The 19076-nt window shown below is 31.7% G+C and overlaps 3 long non-coding RNA genes across 3 annotated transcripts; 2 read left to right on the forward strand and 1 right to left on the reverse strand.

Annotated features, from left to right (window-relative positions):
• Window positions 1-742: 742 nt before the first annotated feature.
• Window positions 743-2093, forward strand: LOC123662999. The gene is made up of 4 exons (XR_006744588.1): window positions 743-936; window positions 1135-1355; window positions 1452-1613; window positions 1702-2093. It is a non-coding gene; the product is annotated as an uncharacterized LOC123662999 (long non-coding RNA).
• A 2321-nt stretch (window positions 2094-4414) lies between these two features.
• On the forward strand, window positions 4415-9887 carry LOC123663004. Its single transcript, XR_006744593.1, has 2 exons — window positions 4415-4543; window positions 9664-9887. It is a non-coding gene; the product is annotated as an uncharacterized LOC123663004 (long non-coding RNA).
• Window positions 9888-18067: 8180 nt separating this feature from the next.
• LOC123663000 lies at window positions 18068-18906 on the reverse strand. Its single transcript, XR_006744589.1, has 3 exons — window positions 18820-18906; window positions 18543-18656; window positions 18068-18291 (listed from the first exon to the last, which is right to left on the reverse strand). It is a non-coding gene; the product is annotated as an uncharacterized LOC123663000 (long non-coding RNA).
• Window positions 18907-19076: the final 170 nt, after the last annotated feature.

Below are 19076 nucleotides of genomic sequence, written 5' to 3' on the forward strand. Positions count from 1 at the left end.
ATAGGTTAGGGTTATTTTTTTTTTTTTTAGTAACAAATTTGTCGATAAACGGTGTAACTTTTAAATTAGATAGGTTAGGGTTATTTTTTTTTTTTTTTTTGTAACAAAACTATGTTTATAAACGATATAATTTTTAAATTAGATAGGTTAGGGTTATTTTTTTTTTTGTAACAAAATTGTCGATAAACGGTGTAACTTTTAAATTAGATAGGTTAGGGTTATTTTTTTTTTTTTTGTAACAAAACTATGTTTATAAACGATATAATTTTTAAATTAGATAGGTTAGGGTTATTTATTTTTTTTTTTTGTAACAAAACTATGTTTATAAACGATATAATTTTTAAATTAGATAGGTTAGGGTTTTTTTTTTGTAACAAAACTATGTCTACAAACGGTGTAATTTTTAAATTAGATAGGTATGGGTTTCTTTCGGTCTTTTTCTGAAGTCAGATTATTGTAAAAAAAAAATTATTCATGTCATGTTTTTTACTTCATTATATTTTATTTATTTAATTAAAAAATATAATATGAAACAAGGCTGTATGATGTAAGACTTTTGCCTTTACAGTTAATTAAACAAAAACAATGTATATTGTTTTAGAACGAAACGATAAGTGGCCTGTCATTTTTTATTAAAACCATTGCCTCTGTGAAGTTAGCTGTTTATGTCATGTACTTATGAGTACAAGTAAATGAAGTTAGTTGAATAATGTATTTTGTAAACAATGTTTACAAATTTTCTTCGCGGCATTTGTGAGAAAATAATCATGCTCCGTAATTTTTTAATTTTTGACCAAAAGAAACATTAAAAAATGGTGAAACATTGTATTGTGCGTGGATGTAAAAGAGATTTAGCATCTGATCGCTAAAATAGAATGAATTACTGAAAAACAATTTGCGTCAATCATCTTTATTCAAAGTACCAAACTACCAAAGGTAATAATATCTTCATACGTTATTGATTCATAGCTGTACATTGGAATACTGAATATGTAAAATTATTATTTGCTTAGTTAATCATGGTTTTTTTAAATAAATTAATCTTTATTGAACTTTTAAGAAATTGTTGAAATTAAAGTTAATTACAAGATTTGCAAGTAATTACATTCTCAAAATTTATTCATTCACTTTCAGAATAACGTATTGAGGGAAAATGGGTAAAAGCTTTATCACAACAATTGACTCCAAATCAGTTTGTGTGTGAGAAGCACTTTCGCGAAGAAGATATTAAGAAAGCTGATCGATTGATTATTAATGGAGCTGAAATTATCATCCCTCGCGAAAGGTGGACTCTTTTGAATGACAATGTCATTCCAATAAACCCTCAGGATTTGGAAAAGGACATTTCTGAAGAGGTTTGAATGCCAAAATTTATTATTTTTAGATGATATTGAAATATAAGAAATATCAAATCTGTTTACTTTACTTTAAAGTTGTTTTTTTTGTTACAGCAAGTTCCAATAGTGCAAAATGACATTAATAACTGACCAATCAAAAACCTGGATTATACACAACCCTCGTTAAATATTGTTTGAGGTAACAATTTAAAAGAAGATTCTCAATCAGCAGGACCCCATCATATGGAATCACCAGAGATTGTAACAGCTAATAATGTAAAAGAATTAGATATTATTATGTTTATCATATTGTTATAGATTTGCGAGATTTTAATATTTTTTTGTACATAAATTTCAACATTAGGTCATTATCTCGAACATGTCTCCACCATCATGTGTTACACTAGAAGAGATCCATGCTCATTTTCACTCAATACTGATCCAAGGATGGTGTTATTTTGCTTGTGATGAAGAGTTAATATTATATAAGATATGAATTTTACTATTTCCAATAATCTTTCAGTGAAGGTAAATAATTTTCTCATGCTTTTTTAAATAATTTTATCTATTCATAATGCATACAGAGCATTTTATAAAATTTATTAAGTTTTGCTCACATAATCATTTCTGATACAACAGGTTTCTTTCTCTCAACAACCAGAAATTGTTATTGATACTACATCATCTATAGAAGATATAAAAATGTATATGGAAACTCTGCAAGCCACTATTTTATGTAAAGGAACTGACATACACTATAGGTACGATATATTTTCTTTCATTTCTTTTAATATAAATAAAAATCTCATACTATTACACATTAGGTGAAAATTGAAAATAAACTTAAAGATTCACCTAAATCAAGGCTCCATCTAGAACTGTGACACCTGAAGTAAAAACAAGCATCAAGTACATCTTTTAGTAGTAGTGTGAAAAGAAAGAAAGTATCTACATTACCTTTGAAAAATTCCAAATCATCTTGTAAGTCAATAGATATGTTTTTTAGGTAGGAGATTTTTTTGTAATTATCTAACTGTATGCAAATGAACTTGTAAATAATGTAAATACATTTATAAAGCAATTTTATGAAATAAAAAAATATGATATTTTAATTGTTTTTTATTTATTTTACTACTATGTCGTTAAATATAGCAAATTTTGATCTTTCATTTCTACTAACTATCACTCAATATTGATACTAATTCACCACTTCGCCAGTAAACCTGTATAGTAGTCACAATGCAAAGGCCACGTTTATATTGTCTCATTGTTAATTAAATAATTAACAGATAGTCTAATAATATGGATAATATATTTTTGATAATTTTAGTACTATTTATTGACTCTTAGTTTACTTTGAGAAAAGTTGTATTTATAATTATAAATTATGTGAAGAAACGTATTGTAAGCATCATTAAAAACAGTAATTGTGGTGTTTTTATGATTTTTATTGAAAAAAAAAATTAATAAAACCATATCAAAATATGCATAATATTGTTCATAATTAATGAGAGACAATAATGTACTTTTTATACAAAAAAAGCTATAGAATACTAAAGGTGGTGGTTGCGGGTTCGATCCCCGCACATAACAAACATTTGTATTGGCTATACAGATGTTTGCTGTGGTCTGTTTGTGCAGTCCTTTTGAGTCTCCCCACCGTGCCTCGAAGAGAATGTTATGCCGTCGGTTCCTGTTGTAATCATGTACATCTGATAGCATTTTGATTGATTGATAGGGAATAAATCTGCCAACCCACATTGGAGCAGCGTGGTGGATTAAGCTCTGACTTAAGCACTGACACGGGGGAAAGAGGCCTATGCACAGCAGTGGGATATTAGAGCATTACATGCTGAAGCATACAGGAAGAATACCACTAACAAATGCTATAGTTTTAACTTGTTTAGTATCACAGAACAAAAAAGAAAAAATATAGACCTAATCCCCGCCGTGGGATTTTAAAATATTGATCTTATAAAAACAATTTCACATCTTACTGATAAAGTCTCAGTATCTGTAACTTATTGAATCTATAACGATATGAAACGGATAAGTTTCTGAATGTTTTCATTCCGCTTCACACTTCACTATCTGGCAAATACTTTCTATTCAGAACCTTTTTTAATTATATTATAGGTAATTTCATATTCGAATCTTATTAATAGGTAAACATCGTAAATATTTTAGTTAAAGTACATTTACAATAAATGTGAACAAAAAATAAAGGTTATAAAAAATGTATAAGTGTTATATTAACTGTCAAGTTTTATACTAAGCTTCCTATCGCAGCTTTATTGCATTGAAATATATTATTACGTAACTTAATCCAATATCGTCTACTTCTGAATGAATCTTTATTGTGAATTAAATTAATGCCCATGGTTAAAAATATGCAAACACCTCACAGACTTATAAATAAGACAGTCTTCTCTATAATTATTATTTAGTACTATCTGATCCGAAAGGCACGTCCTTTCGAAGTTTAATCACTGTATTCTGATTTTTCTTTTCAATTTATGCGAAATTTTCGCATGAGTTCGCCACGTATATACACATCTCTGGAGTTGTTATATACGTTGAATTTTTTTTCTATCAGTCATTGTAACTTATACTTAAAATATACATAAGTTAAAACTTAAAGAATATCAGGTAAAATGAAACCCAGTCTCTTAATTTATATGCTAGTGTAAATTCGAAACAACATCTGTAAAAGCGTAGAAACGTGTGTATATTATTACGATACACAACTTTTACAACTTTTTGAATTGTTGTAGCTCAGAAACAGTTTTTCAGCTTGTTAGGAATTTATACACCTTCGAATGTCTAAAAAATGATCGAACTAAACGTTGATAGACTTGATAGATCAATTCAAATTAGCGCACAACAGCCCGCGCTTTTATTGAGGCAACTTAGCGATCGCAGCGCTACGCTATTTCGTCGATATTTTCGGGACACTATTTTCTATAGCGATCGTTCTCCTCTTCTCTATGCTCCATGATTAAAACATCTATTTCTCAGTTGTTAAAAAAAATCGTGTAAAAACAATAACTTAACGTTTAAAATGCTAATAGTCTGCTCTTTGGTCGAGTGACAATTACAAGTGTTTTCGTTGTTGCGTAAAGTTTTGCTTATTTTTCTAGTTTTTGTGTATAGTTTTACTGTGTGTATAGTCTTATTTGTTTGTTTTTGTCGTGTATATTGTAAGCGTAAGTATATTTAAGTAATTTATTATGGATTCCGACCCCCCTGACCCTGGTGGAGGTTCCTGTAATTTCTCCCAAACAATGGAAATAGATGAAACTAATAATAGAAAAAGAATTAATAGCGATGCTAATTTATCCCAACCTAAAAGACCCACTAATAATTTTCATCAAACACCATCCATTCAATTGAATTATGTCACGCCGGAATTTCAAAATGAAAAGAGGTTATACTCGACCGAGGATATTGCCCCTTTCATTGTCCATGTTTCCAAAACAGAAACTAATCCCAATAGTGGAGCTATTCTGCGGCCTATTCAATTCGGTCAGTTTTTACACAAAAATAAAGTAACTAATATTGTGATCGACGGCATAAAGCGTATTGGGCGTAATCGCGTATCGATTGAATTCAAAACGTCACAGCAGGCTAATTCCTTTTTAGATTTAACAGTTCTTACTAGCTCTGGATATACTGCATCTATTCCCAGTTACAGCGTATCTCGCATGGGCATCATCCGTGCAGTACCTGTTGAATGGTCCATGGAAGAACTAGTAACGAATTTACAAGTTCCCTCTGGTTATGGGGGAGTGGTCAAGGCCCGGAGACTAAGTCGAAAATCGATTAATGAACATAATTCTCCTGTATGGATTCCAACACAGTCTGTAGTCCTCACATTTACTGGACAGAAACTCCCTCCCCATGTTTATTGTTATTTTACCTCTTTGCCTGTAGAAACCTATGTGTTACCCACTATCCAGTGCAACAAATGTTGTAGATTTGGGCACGTTAAAGCACAGTGCAGGTCAAGTCCAAGATGTTTCAAATGTGCTCAGATGCATGAAGGAGAAACATGTACAGTAGAAATACCAACCTGTCTATTTTGCTCTGGTACTCACAATGCAAACAATACATCTTGCCCAGAGCATTCCCGACAAAAGGCGATCAAATTAGTAATGTCTCAAGAGAGTATTTCATATTTAGAAGCTTCAGCCAGATTTCCCCAAGTAAGACGCCCTTTTGCAGACACTGTTAGATCCTCTCCCAATAACAATATTATGTCAATATCTCCCAATTCTAACCATCCTAAAAGCATATCTTACAAAAAAACAACATTCACCGCTCGCCGGCCAATCCCCACTGCTATTCCAGGATATGACCAACTAGCTCATCGGGATATTGTGAGGGAACCTAACTCACAGACTCTTAATGGATGTGCCTTGACACAGGAAACTTTATCTCCAAATGATAACCTTATTGAACAACTTGCCGACATTCTCATTAATATTATCTCCCGGTTTAGTGACACCGGACTACCGTACAAAACTCTCACCAGCTTGACTCAGCTAACTACTCTATTGTCCAATAATGGAAAGCAAGCTGATCCAGTGGAATAGCCGTAGTATCAGAAATAAAAAACATGACCTTATTCACTTAATTAATATTTTCAACCCATCAATTCTAGCTATCCAGGAAACATGGTTAAGACCTGGCTTTCGCTTCAGAGTTCCTGGTTATGCATGTTTCCGGGATGACAGAAATGATGGCCATGGTGGAGCTGCTTTATTTGTCTCCAATAAATGTATATATTGTCATGTCCCTCTACCTGTACATAGTGAACATATAAATGTCGTGGCCGTCCGCTCTTCTAATATTACTTTTGTGTCAGTATATCTCCCTAGTCCCACTTCTTCAGCTTTATCCGAATTTTCATCTATTATATCTTCACTCCCTGCTCCCCTTATAATATTAGGTGATTTCAATATTCATCACACCTCATGGGGATCATATTTTAATGACAATATGTCCCCCCTACTATTGGATCTAATAGATAGCAATAACCTGGTAATACTTAATAATGGTTCTCCTACCCGACGTGTCTCCCCCCTACAGAATCCGAGGAGTGCAGTTGATCTGTCACTGTGTTCCCCTTCAATATCTCCTTCACTCTCTTGGGCAGTATTACCCAGCAGTTTTGGTAGTGATCATTTCCCAATAACTATCTCGATAACCTATTCCTCCAGATTAAATGTTATTACCGGCCGGCCCAGATTCAAATATAAAGTGGCAAAGGCAGATTGGTCTAAATTTGCATTAACCACCGATAATGAAGTTAGTCATATTCCGCCAATCACCTGTGAGAATGTCCACTCTCAATATACTCATTTTAAAAATGTGTTTATACATTCTGCAGATACATCAATCCCTTTAAAAACTACTGAAAATCATAGACGACTGTCTCCTCCGTGGTGGGATGCAGAATGCACTACTATGTGTAGACTCCGTAAGTCTGCTGAACGGTCGTATTCATCATCCATGACTATGGAAAATTTTCTTAATTATAAAAAGGTGGCAGCGGATGCGACTAGATTATTTGCTCAAAAAAAGAAACTTGCGTGGTCACGCTTTTGTGAAAGTCTGTCCCCGGATTCCCATTCCTCTTTGGTCTGGAATAATATCAGAAAATTTAGGGGGTCATACTTTGTATGTGATTCTCAACAGTCTAATGATACATCTGTGTGGATAAATGCTTTCGCACAAAAGTTAGCACCTTTATCTGCCCCAACCTTTGAGGAATGTATTACTCATATTTCTGCGTCCCTTCAACCAACAGACTACTTCGATTCGCCGTTCTCTATGGAGGAGCTTCAGTTAGTGCTACATGTTCTTCAAGACTCCTCTCCAGGCTTAGATGGGATTCCCTATTCTTTTATTTTCAAAAGCGGTCCAGCAACTCAAAGTGTATGCCTAAATTTTATGAATGCCATTTACCAATCTGAGGTCCCTCCTGAAGAATGGCGTACTCAAATTATTTTGCCCATTTTAAAACACGGCAAACATAGCTTAGACCCCAATGGATACCGCCCAATAGCTCTCTCGGCTACTTTAGCAAAAATTCTAGAGCACTTGATTAAAAATAGACTGGAATGGTTAATGGAGAGTAAAGGCGTTATATCTAAAACTCAGTTCGGATTTCGAAAAGGTTATAGCACCACCGACAGTTTAGGAACTTTTATAACCGACATACGCATTGCTTTTTCGAAGAATGAATCAGTGGTAGGATTGTTCCTTGATATATCATCTGCATATGATAACGTGCTTCTTCCGATACTCAGGCAGAAAATGCTCCAGCTGTGTGTCCCAGTGAAGATGACTAATTTTATTTTTAACTATCTTTCTTCCCGCTCTCTTATTATCTGTTCTCAAAATTCTTTTCTACCCCCTAGGTTAGTATGGAAAGGATTACCCCAAGGCTCTGTGCTAAGCCCTCTCCTCTATAGTATTTATACATATGACTTAGACCTTTCTATTAATTGCTTTTGCAATGTTCTCCAATATGCAGATGATATAGCAATGTACATTTCTTCTAAGAATATTTCAGATTGTTCCGCTCGCATGAACTCTGCCGTTAATTATTTAAATGATTGGCTGGATAGACATGGCCTATCCATTTCAACGGAAAAAAGCACTGTGGTGGTTTTCTCGCGCTCTAGATCCATCCAGAATATTAGTATTTACAATAATCTTCAGGTTTTTCCAATGAGGAATTGTGTTAAGTTCTTGGGGGTTTATCTTGACTCTAAGATGAACGGTACTCATCACATCAACCATATCACTCAAAAATGTGAGAAGAGTATAAACATTCTTCGCGCCCTCTCTGGTGTATGGTGGGGCTCTCACCCATATACCCAGAAACTCCTATACAATTCTCTGGTTCGTAGTCACTTAGATTACGGATCGTTTCTCCTTGAGCCATGCAGTAGAACCTATCTGAAATCGCTAGATAAAATTCAAACAAAAGCTCTTCGTATTGTTGTAGGTGCTATGAGGTCATCGCCCATAAATGCTCTTCAAGTTGAGTGTGTTGACCCACCACTTCAACTTAGAAGGCAATATTTATCTGATAGGTTTGTATACAAAATTTTTCAATCTACTTCTCACCCACTTATTGACAAACTTCATTATCTGTCACAGTTAGTTTCTTCCTCAAATTATTGGATGCACAAAAATCTTCCATGTCTTGTGATCAGCTATCGAAAAATCGCTCGCCTACCTTGTCCCATCTTTCAATGTCGACTTAATCCTCTATTTGAGACGCCTTTTAAATCTCTTGTATTCTCTCCGAATATAATATTAAATTTTCCAATAGATAAGGGTTCCATTCTTTCCAACTATCAGTTTCTACAAATCATTAATGAGCACTTTAGAGATTGGCTGCTTATTTTTACAGATGCTTCCAAATTGAATGAGTATAGTTGCGTGGGTGTAGCAGTGTGGATTCCGAGGGTTAATGTGATTTTAAATTTCAAGCTCCCAGCTATTTCATCGGTTTTTTCAGGAGAATCACTAGCTATCCTAGAAGCTCTCTCATTTATTGAATCCCACCAATTAGATAAATCCATTATTCTCTCGGATTCCAGAAGCTCTCTGGAGGCAATTGTTTCTAACCAATTTCACTCAAGAAATAAGTTCCCAATAATATTAAAAATAAGGCAGTTACTTTTTGATTGTCATTCTAAAAATATTCAAGTAGCGCTGGCATGGATTCCAGGCCATAGTGGAATTGCTGGTAATGAGAGTGTGGATGCCTATGCTAGAGAAGCTTCATCGTCAGGCTCGCTAAGCCAGTATAAAGCACATTGCCATGATCTTTTACCACTTGCTAGAAAGAATTTAATAACTGAGTGGAATACCCTATGGACTACATCTAGTAGGGACAGAGGCAAGCATTATGCCTCCATCCAGGTTGAAATTCCGGTTAAACCATGGTTTTTTAAATACAGGAAAGCAACAAAAACCGTCTGCTCAACAATCTGCCGCATGCGACTTGGACATTGTTGTTCTCCTGTATTTTTAGCAAAAATTAGAGTCCGGGACCACTCTATTTGTGAGTGTGGTTTGGATGAAGGCACATTGGATCACATTTTCTTCTCTTGCCCAAAAAACCGTTCTTTATTCGACTATCTACCTCCATCTATTCCCCGTCCTATCGATTTTAAATCTATTCTGTCGCATGTAAATACTCCCTTAGTAGATATTTTAAGTACATTTATTTTAGATAACAATATTAAAATGTGATGTTTTTTTTCTAACATACTAACACTGGTTGTGTTTGTTTTTTTTCTAGACGAATAAGTGGTGTGAAGTAAACCGTACATAACCTTGTAGTATCACAAAGCTAATCTTACGAGCAGAGTCTTCAAAGTAATTGATGGAAAACACTCTGACTTTGGCAATTCCTATGGGAGTCCAATTATAAAAGAAGAAGAAGAAGAATGCTAATATCAAGTGCGAAATGTGAATATAACATCTTAAAGCTACGGATCGAAGCATAGTTACCGTAAGTTGTATCGTTTGTTGATCAATCAACCTCAAAACTTTAACCATGGATATCTCTATAACTATGGGGTTTTGAAGTGTGAAAACCGTGTGAAACCGTGTGAAAACGTTAAATTAACGTGTGGAATGTTATAATTAAGTGCGAAATGTGAAAATAAGATGTGAAAACTATAGAATGGAGCATGAGTATCGAAGTTGTATTGTTTGTTGATTTTGGAGTCGAAATCGTTTTTATTTTTAAAATAGCTTATAAAATGTGAAAATAATGTGTGAAATGTGAAAATAATGTGTGAAATGTGAAAAAACGCGTGTGAAATGTGAAAATAACGTGTGAAAGGTACGAAATTCTTCTTCTAACCTCAAAACTTTAACCATCGATATCTCCATAACTATGGGGTTCCGAGGTGTGATAGTGGTACCAGGGGTAGTGTTCCCCACCCTCCCCCCCCCCTTCCCCCCACGATCCCGAAATTCGATTTTACCTAATCTAAAGCTTTACCATTAATTTATATATAATTATTATAACAAACAATTTTTGCTAGAACCTTGTTGTGGTTGTTCTGGATCTGGATATACACTAGTGTCTGGTGCTGCATGTGCTATACTGTTACTTTTAGTTAGGTCTAATTCTTCACTATCGGAGCATTGTTCATTCGCGTTTTCATCAATAAAGTCATGATTCTTAAAATACTGACTAATTTTAGGTAACTTTTTATTTTTTTCTTCAGTCTCCCTCTTTCTCTTTCGTTTTTCGCTCCCACTTAAATATTTCCTAGAACTAGACATGTTGATATATAACTTTCACAATTAACTTTATTTTAAATCCAATAAAACAGAAACTACGACGACGATGCGCAGTAGAGCCCTCCGTAAATAAAAAAAATATAAATCCGGGATTCCCCTACACTGAGAGGGTTGCCACACATTGAAAATACCGTCACGTGGATTTGAAAAATTTATATGTAAATCGATAGTTAATAGTACGCGTTGATTTAGTAAGCTAAAAATATGTTAAATAAAATTATTATTATAAAAAAACAAAAATGTTTTACTTTACCGCTGTTTTTGATGAATTTTAGTGCATTCAATAGGAAATTTCGTGATTCAAAAAGGCACGTTGAACCCTTCCCGCAAAATAAAGTTTGAATTTACTAAAATTCGTCAAAACTTATTATAATTTATACAAGTTTATAAATTTGCTATGATTATTATGATTTATATATAAATTTTAAACTTATTATGATTTACATAATTATTAAAACTTATTATGATATACATATAATTTTTTCAAATCCGCTATAATAGGACTTTCAGTGTCACCGGCTTCTAGCTTAATTAGTTAACAAAATGAGGGAATTCCCCAACTGTCACTAGCTCGCCCACGTCACAAATGTACCGCGACAAAAAATGAAGCAACTAATGGATGCGTTCTGAAAATCGACATCTTTTCGTTTTGAATGTGTTGAAGTTTTAATGATTAGTTTGAATTTGTATATGGTCTTTAGTTGTGCCCACTTTGATTGATTTTAAGTACATAAAAAAATTATAATTTTTTAGTACTTAAATACAAAATTTTGTTAAAAATGTTAGGTTATTTCTGAGTTCGTGGCCTCTTGGGCCGGGGTCCCTAATTGCAGTTTACGGAGTGGGGAGATCGTGTGTCGGGCTGACAGAACGACACTGCGGCCCTGCGACAGGGTAAACAATTAAAATATCGGCCCTGCATGCATACATACAATACGATCGGCAGTGGCACTGCAAGCAGGGCCCTGCAGGCAGTGCTTTGAGTAGGCCCCTTAAGGGGCCTACTCAAAGCACTGCCTGCAGGGCCTGCTTGCAGTTACTGCCGCAGAGGATGTTGCTCCACAAAGCACTGCAAATCATTTACGCGGCATACGTTTTCGTGTTCACTTGTGTTCTCTTTGTCCTTGCCTAAATTCGTCAGTTTTTATAAATGGCTCCTACATTATTCAAACACCAAAAAATAGCATTGGGTTTGACTGTATTGAGTACTTGTAGCGTTCAAAAGAAAAAAAGGAAGCACTGGTGTAAAGAAGTTTTATATTTTTCATGTAAAAGCGACATAGCCTGCGACCGCATATCTTTGTTATGATAATGATCGTGGTTAGTTTTCTAAAGACATGGCAAATCCCTATACAATTAGATTACGTCCCTCCACACGTCTTTTTCTCGCTGGCTCATTTTTCTTGAAGAAAACAGAGCCAAACAAATAATATAATAAAACCAAACCAACTAACCACCAACTAACTGATTAATTGCTAAATGACAACCACTGACAAGACAAACCCCAGGTCAAATAGAGTAGACAAACGTCGCAATGTACCGACGTAAACAAAATGGTGGTCTAAATCGGCCCGACCGAGCTACACATGTCCCTGATTGCAGTTTACGGAGTGGGGAGATCGTGTGTCGGGCTGGCAGAACGACACTGCGGCCCTGCGACAGGGTGAACAATTAAAATATCGGCCCTGCATGCATACATACAATACGATCGGCAGTGGCACTGCAAGCAGGGCCCTGCAGGCAGTGCTTTGAGTAGGCCCCTTTAAAGAAACTACCCATAGACATGTTTTTTGGTTGCGTTCACAAACTACAGAGGGATATAGACAGCACTGATACCAAAACTCGCAAACTCTCGCGCGCTCTGTTTTATATTCATTTACAGGTAAGACGGACCATATGTTGCAATAAAAGTAGAATACATAATTCATTTAAAATATAATATAGTTTAAAAAAATATTGACTTCGATATTCAAAAGTAAATATCGATTATCGATATTTTGAAATTAAAAATATCGCCGTATTTTTCGATATTTTGTTGAAAAAATATCGATATTTCGATGTGTCGATATTTGGTGCCCTTCCTTTATGTCTAACTTCAGTTGTCAAACATTCGTGTTGCATTCGTGAAGATGTTACTTTCCATCAAAGAGTATATAAGTAAAGAGGTGTCACTCCATAGACACGGTCGAGCTCCGGGTTCAAGGTTTTGCTATACTTCAAGTACCAACTTTGTGGTTGAGCTCTATTTTTTTCGTTAAATTGGTAATAATGAAGCATAGTGTTGTTACTGTTATCCTACCGGAAATCGATAAGTGTGGAAAAAGGTCGATAAATTAGTCGATAAAATTATCGATACTTTTTGAGCCCAGTGTTCTTAATTTTATAAATTTTATTTGAAATAAAAGGTTTTTTGTAAATATATAATGTATATTTAAAACTTCTTGGTATATACTACACTACTACTAAACTTCTTGGTACTACTACACTTAACCAGCGAAAAAAAAATCTACGTTTTAAACAAAAATGAAGGTAATTGTTACAATTAAACATTACAAACTTATTATTTTGCCCTGATCACTAGGGTCTCGGTAGACATCACCTATCTATTATGTCATCGGCTTTATAAAATAAATATTACAATAAATTATTTAACCTAATGTCCCTAGTGTAGGCCGAGAGGAAAAAGAGCCGGACAAAACTCTCGGTAGTCTTTTCAAATTTAAAGTTGTTATACAAAAAAGTTACATTATTGAAGGCATGTCGATCACAACAGCTAACAAACAAATTTTATATTTTCGTAAACATACTGCGATACATCCCACAGCTCTCAGCACACTCTAGGCCTCTTTCTTCAAGTAGGAGAAGGATCGGAGCTTAATCCACCATTACAAAACAAATTAAATAGTAATTATCAAACAATAACAAACACTTTTACAAAACAAATTAAATAACAACAACTTTATATTATCAAACAATAACAAACAAAATGATTTAAAACATAAAAAACATGTTAACAAAACAAATTTTTAATTATTAAGATATTAATTAATATTTCATTATAACATAGATGATTTACAAACATAACATAAACTTATTTATAAATCAAATTAAAATAAATAAATATAATATAATATAAATCTTATAACATAGATGATTTACAAGCATGAACTTATTTACAAAACAAATTAAAATAAATAAATATAATATAATATCTTATAACATAGATGATTTACAAGCATAACATAAACTTATTTATAAAACAAATTAAAATCAATAAATATGAATAAATATAATATAAATCTTATAACATAGATGATTTACAAACATAACATAAACTTCTTTATAAAACAAATTAAAATAAATAAATATAAATAAATAAATATCTTATAACATACACACAGTCATATATTCCTATGTTAAGCAACTTAATGCTTGTGTTACAGGTAACAACTGACTGTACATTTTTTGAAATAAATAAACAGAAATAATATATATATATATATATATATATATATATATATATATATATATATATATATATATATATATATATATATATATATATATATATAAATACACGTAGTAAATTCAATCTCAGGCGGGAATCGAACCTGCAACCCGTGGAACAGTAAGTAACAATAACAAAAAAGATGATTTAAAAGCATAACAAACATTTACAAAACAAATTAAATAGTTTCTAATAGTAATTGTCAGCCAATAACAAAAAAGATGATTTTAAAGCATAAAAAAAATATTAACAAAACAACTTAAATAGTAACAAATAGTAATTATCAAAAATTAACAAACAACATGATTTAACACTTAACGTAGCATAGTCACAAAAAAATCAACTCTTAAAAAGTGATACAAATGAAATGATCTCGCAAAACAGTAATTATCAATCAATAACAACCAAGACGATGAATTTGACCCATAACATATTCACAAAAATCTAAAATTTTTAAACGTTACATATGTAACGATCCGATATACAGTAAATAACAAACAAACATAACATATATATACAGATATTATCTAAGTAAAAACAATTCTGAAAAGCGTTATATAATGATCCTAGGCATACAGATAAAAAACATAATGATTTACATACATAATAAGAACATATTTAGAGTAATCTTCTAAATTCTTATTTTTGTATTATTAAATGTTTGTAGTAGGTAATTCCATAAAGTACTACCGATTTTAAAAATTCTTTCACGGGATGCTACAATTCCATGTACGCCATTTATGGCCTGTTTCAATACTCTATCTATCTCTAAATTTGCTTACTAGCGATAGATTTTTGACACAATTTATATGGAGTTAACGTCAAAATTCTATCTCTAGTAAGCAAATTTAGAGATAGATAGAGTATTGAAACTGGCCATTAATGGTATGTGGATAAACGAACAGCGGATTATGGGAGAAAACGAAATAGCGAAAATCGCGTAATCTATGTGGGCGAAGCCACAGCGGAAATTTTTTTTTTTTGTTTCTAAGCTAAAATATACACATTTAAAAACTTGGAAAACAAAAAACATTGCAGACATTAGATGTCAAGAAGAACTGCCAATATGTATGTTTTCAACAAACATTGTTTTATAGTACTGACAATATAAATATTCAACAAGAATCTAAAAAATTGTTATCTAAGCTTTGTCTTGATCACATTATTCTAATTGTATATTTTTGTCTTTACATGATTTTCTAATGAATAATAAACAAAGATTATGAATTAATTGATTTGTTTTTTTTTTCTATAAAATGCTCATTACTTAATTGCAAACTAGTCTACTGCTTTATATTTTTAATTTGTAAGTCCTGAGATATAATAGCTTTGAAATGAATTTGGCTCTTGTTTACAAAATGACATAAAGGTTTAGAAGGAAAGCACAATGAGAATCTTTCCACCATTCTTTAAAACTAATATAATTGTTTAAGTTGTCTACTGGTTTATCAACTTTTAACGAATCTTTACATTTCTGACATTTCGTTCTATCTAATAATTTTGCAGCTAAATAACCACTAACATATACTACTGGCTACTCCAAAAAGTTACATAAATCATTTTCATATAAAAAGAAATCGATTTTATTGGGCAAAGACAAAACAGGATAAACTATCTCATCAACAACTTGAATGTCATAATTATTATTTCTATTAGGCATGTCAGTGCGGACCCTGCTAATATCGTTATAAGCTACAAACAATTTATTAGTGTCTTCCTCACAGTTCGCATTTCGAATGCCAAACGCTTTAAGCTTAATTTAGTTTGAGTCAAATGACTCAGCAGGATCTTCTCACGTTCAGTTAATGTAGAATCTGAAATTAAAAAAAAATCCTGTTATTATATATACAATTTTTTGTTGAAAGTATACAATATTATGTATAATGTGATCTATTCCTTTAATTTCATAAATTTTTACTTAAATATAATATTATAAAATAATTTATTGCTTTTATTATATTAAGATATATTTATTATTTTTATTTCAATATTAAACAATGCTAATATTGATATATTTTATTAGTGATCGTTACAGTTTAATATGTATTTAATTTTGCTTTAAATAATAACACAAGTATACGACAAAGGAATGCCCATTGCATGATACAATTGGAATCATTGAATGTAATTATTATTTTTTTCCCTTTTTCTTCAATTTACTTGAAATATTTAAAAATGTTTTAGTTGCTTATAATTATCTATGTAGTAACATATACAGTTAGAGAAATATTTTATATAATAAAGTGAACTTGTGTCATTAAATTAAATGCTAATTAGCTATATGCTTATAGTAGACATGTTACTTGTTAATGTTTTATGTAATCAAAAATGTGAAATTTTCATTTGTTATTCTTACCTAGTGTTTTTTTAAAAGTAAGTCCTTGTGGTGGCTGCGAAGTAGAGGGCAAAGGGAGAAAGCTGTATTCAGCATCTGAAAAATAGTAGTACAATATCTAAATATATCTAGTATCTATTACTTGTTAATTTTTTTTTATACATTTTCCATTATTTACTCACACTTAAATTATCTGAATTTTATTTTCTACTAGCTTCTACCCGCAACTTTGTCCACGTGGAATAGTTACTTTGGGCTAGCTGGGGAAGGTCTCAGAAGGAAAAAATCCGATTTTGAAACATTCTTCATTGGTGGTCCACTCTTATTGGTCTTTGCGTGATAATATATAGCCTATAGCCCTAGCCTTCCTTGATAAATGGGCTATAAAATACTGAAAAAAAATTCAAATTGGTCCAGTAAGTCCAGAGATTAGCGCGTTCAAGAAAACAAACTCTTCAGCTTTATACTAATAGTATAGATTTGATATGAAATTATTTTTATTTTAAAATTAAAGTTAATGATTACTTATCTTGTTATATAGAAGATAAAAATGATTATTTTCCGAAGGTGTTATTCATAATCATTTTATAGAAAAATAAAACTAAAAATCTTATACTGCATTGGATCATTTGTATCATATGTTGTGAATCGTTGCATATATGTGTTAAAAGATATTAAAGATTCTCAGAAAGTGTTTTACATATATATCTCATTTTATCAGCGATATGTATATCAATCAGCCTAAGATATCTGATATCTAAGGGCCAATATTATCTAGGTAAATGTATAAATAATAAATTAAATATATGTCAGATGATTTTTTCGAACATTGACTAACAATAATCTATTATATGATATTTATTACAACTGAGATTGTACTGCCATTATCAGTACAAAATATATTTAAAAATTATCTTTTTCTATACAGTACAATTGTGAACATTTGTATGACTTTTATATAATCTCATCTTTATTTTTTTTTCAATTTCCAGTACATACTTTAGTAAGACAGAGTTTTTGAAACAACAAGACATTGTTTTCAAGAAAACTTTTTGTCACTTATTAAAAATGTATAAGACTTGCAACAGCAAGTTAGTGTCTAAATGCGGAAAACCGAGCCCACTACAATACAATACAATACAACAGCAAGTTATTAAAATTATACGTAAGTTCATTTAATTAACAATAAAAATCTTAATTTTATCCATCATTAAAAATATATTACATAACCAAACATGAACTAACAAGATGCTGTACCTCTTAAAAACACTTGTTACTTCTAACAACATAACATAAATAAATATAATATAATAAAGTAGTTTACTCACTTTTAGATAAAATATTTTCATTCCATTGCACATTCTCTGAATTTGTTATATCTTGAAAACTAGAAAATAAAAAAGAATTTATCATAAACATCAATTAGAATATTATGAACAAGAAATAAGGCTAGACAAATAGCTAAACAAGAACACCGAGAAAAAATAATTGTAATGTAATTTATAATTATCATAAACATATAAAAAAAATTTGCACCTTTCAAGACTTGAGATTTTTCTTTTTCTTCACTATATAAAGGAAAATCTACCAAAAGACTCGAAGACATCCAATGGTTGTGGCAAATTTAATGTTGGAATAGCATTTTTAATTAATCTATTGCCCTTTGTATTAAAATACTTTTTTTCAAAGTGATATCCACACAAATATTTAATTTCATGCAAATTTTTAAGCAGTCTTCATTCCCAACTGTTTTGACCCAAGAATGACACCTGAGAGTAGAATTTTAATCGTCAATTTAAATTATAAGTTTAAATTTTACATAGTCTACAACTAGTTTTCTAGTATATATAAGTATGTATAATAGTTTAATGTTACTTTATTACTACAGTTAGCTTACCTAGTTTAAGTGTATTATCTATGAGTTAGCTATTTACTGTTATAAAGATTTTAAGTAGAATTTATTTAAATATTGTATTGTTCTATTGTTAACACCACAGAGCATAGTAATATTTACACTAACCGATCTGGATCAAGTGGAAACTTCTTCAAAAATTCATTGGCTCCAGTCCAGGGGTCCTCTTTAGACCACAAATAGTACATTTTTGATATCTCACATTACGTTTCACTGTATTTTCTAAAGGAATGAAAACAGAAAAATATAGTATAAGTAATAAAAATATAGGTATAACTATAAAATACTATTATTTTCTGTTGATATAGATATTAAGAACTTATTTTCAAAAGCAAAATTACTTCGTTCGACCAAAAAGACCAATGATTCAGGTTCAAATACAAACCCATAGTAAATCCCGAGAAGCGACGAATAATATTCTCACAATAAAGTATTAGGGCTCAGAAAATATATATGCAGAAAAAACTAAAAATCCAAAATTCCGGGCGTGGTTACTCGGTGGTTGCAATATAATATGGCGGTTAGGAAATAATTGTTCGAGTCAAAATTTGACAATTACGACGTTTCCGACGTTTAAATTTTTTCATTTTGACGTACAATTTTGCCAATTTATATAAAAATTCAAGTTTGGTATACAAAGTA

Source organism: Melitaea cinxia, chromosome 19 (genome assembly GCF_905220565.1).
Source record: "Melitaea cinxia chromosome 19, ilMelCinx1.1, whole genome shotgun sequence".
Lineage (NCBI taxonomy): Eukaryota > Metazoa > Arthropoda > Insecta > Lepidoptera > Nymphalidae > Melitaea > Melitaea cinxia.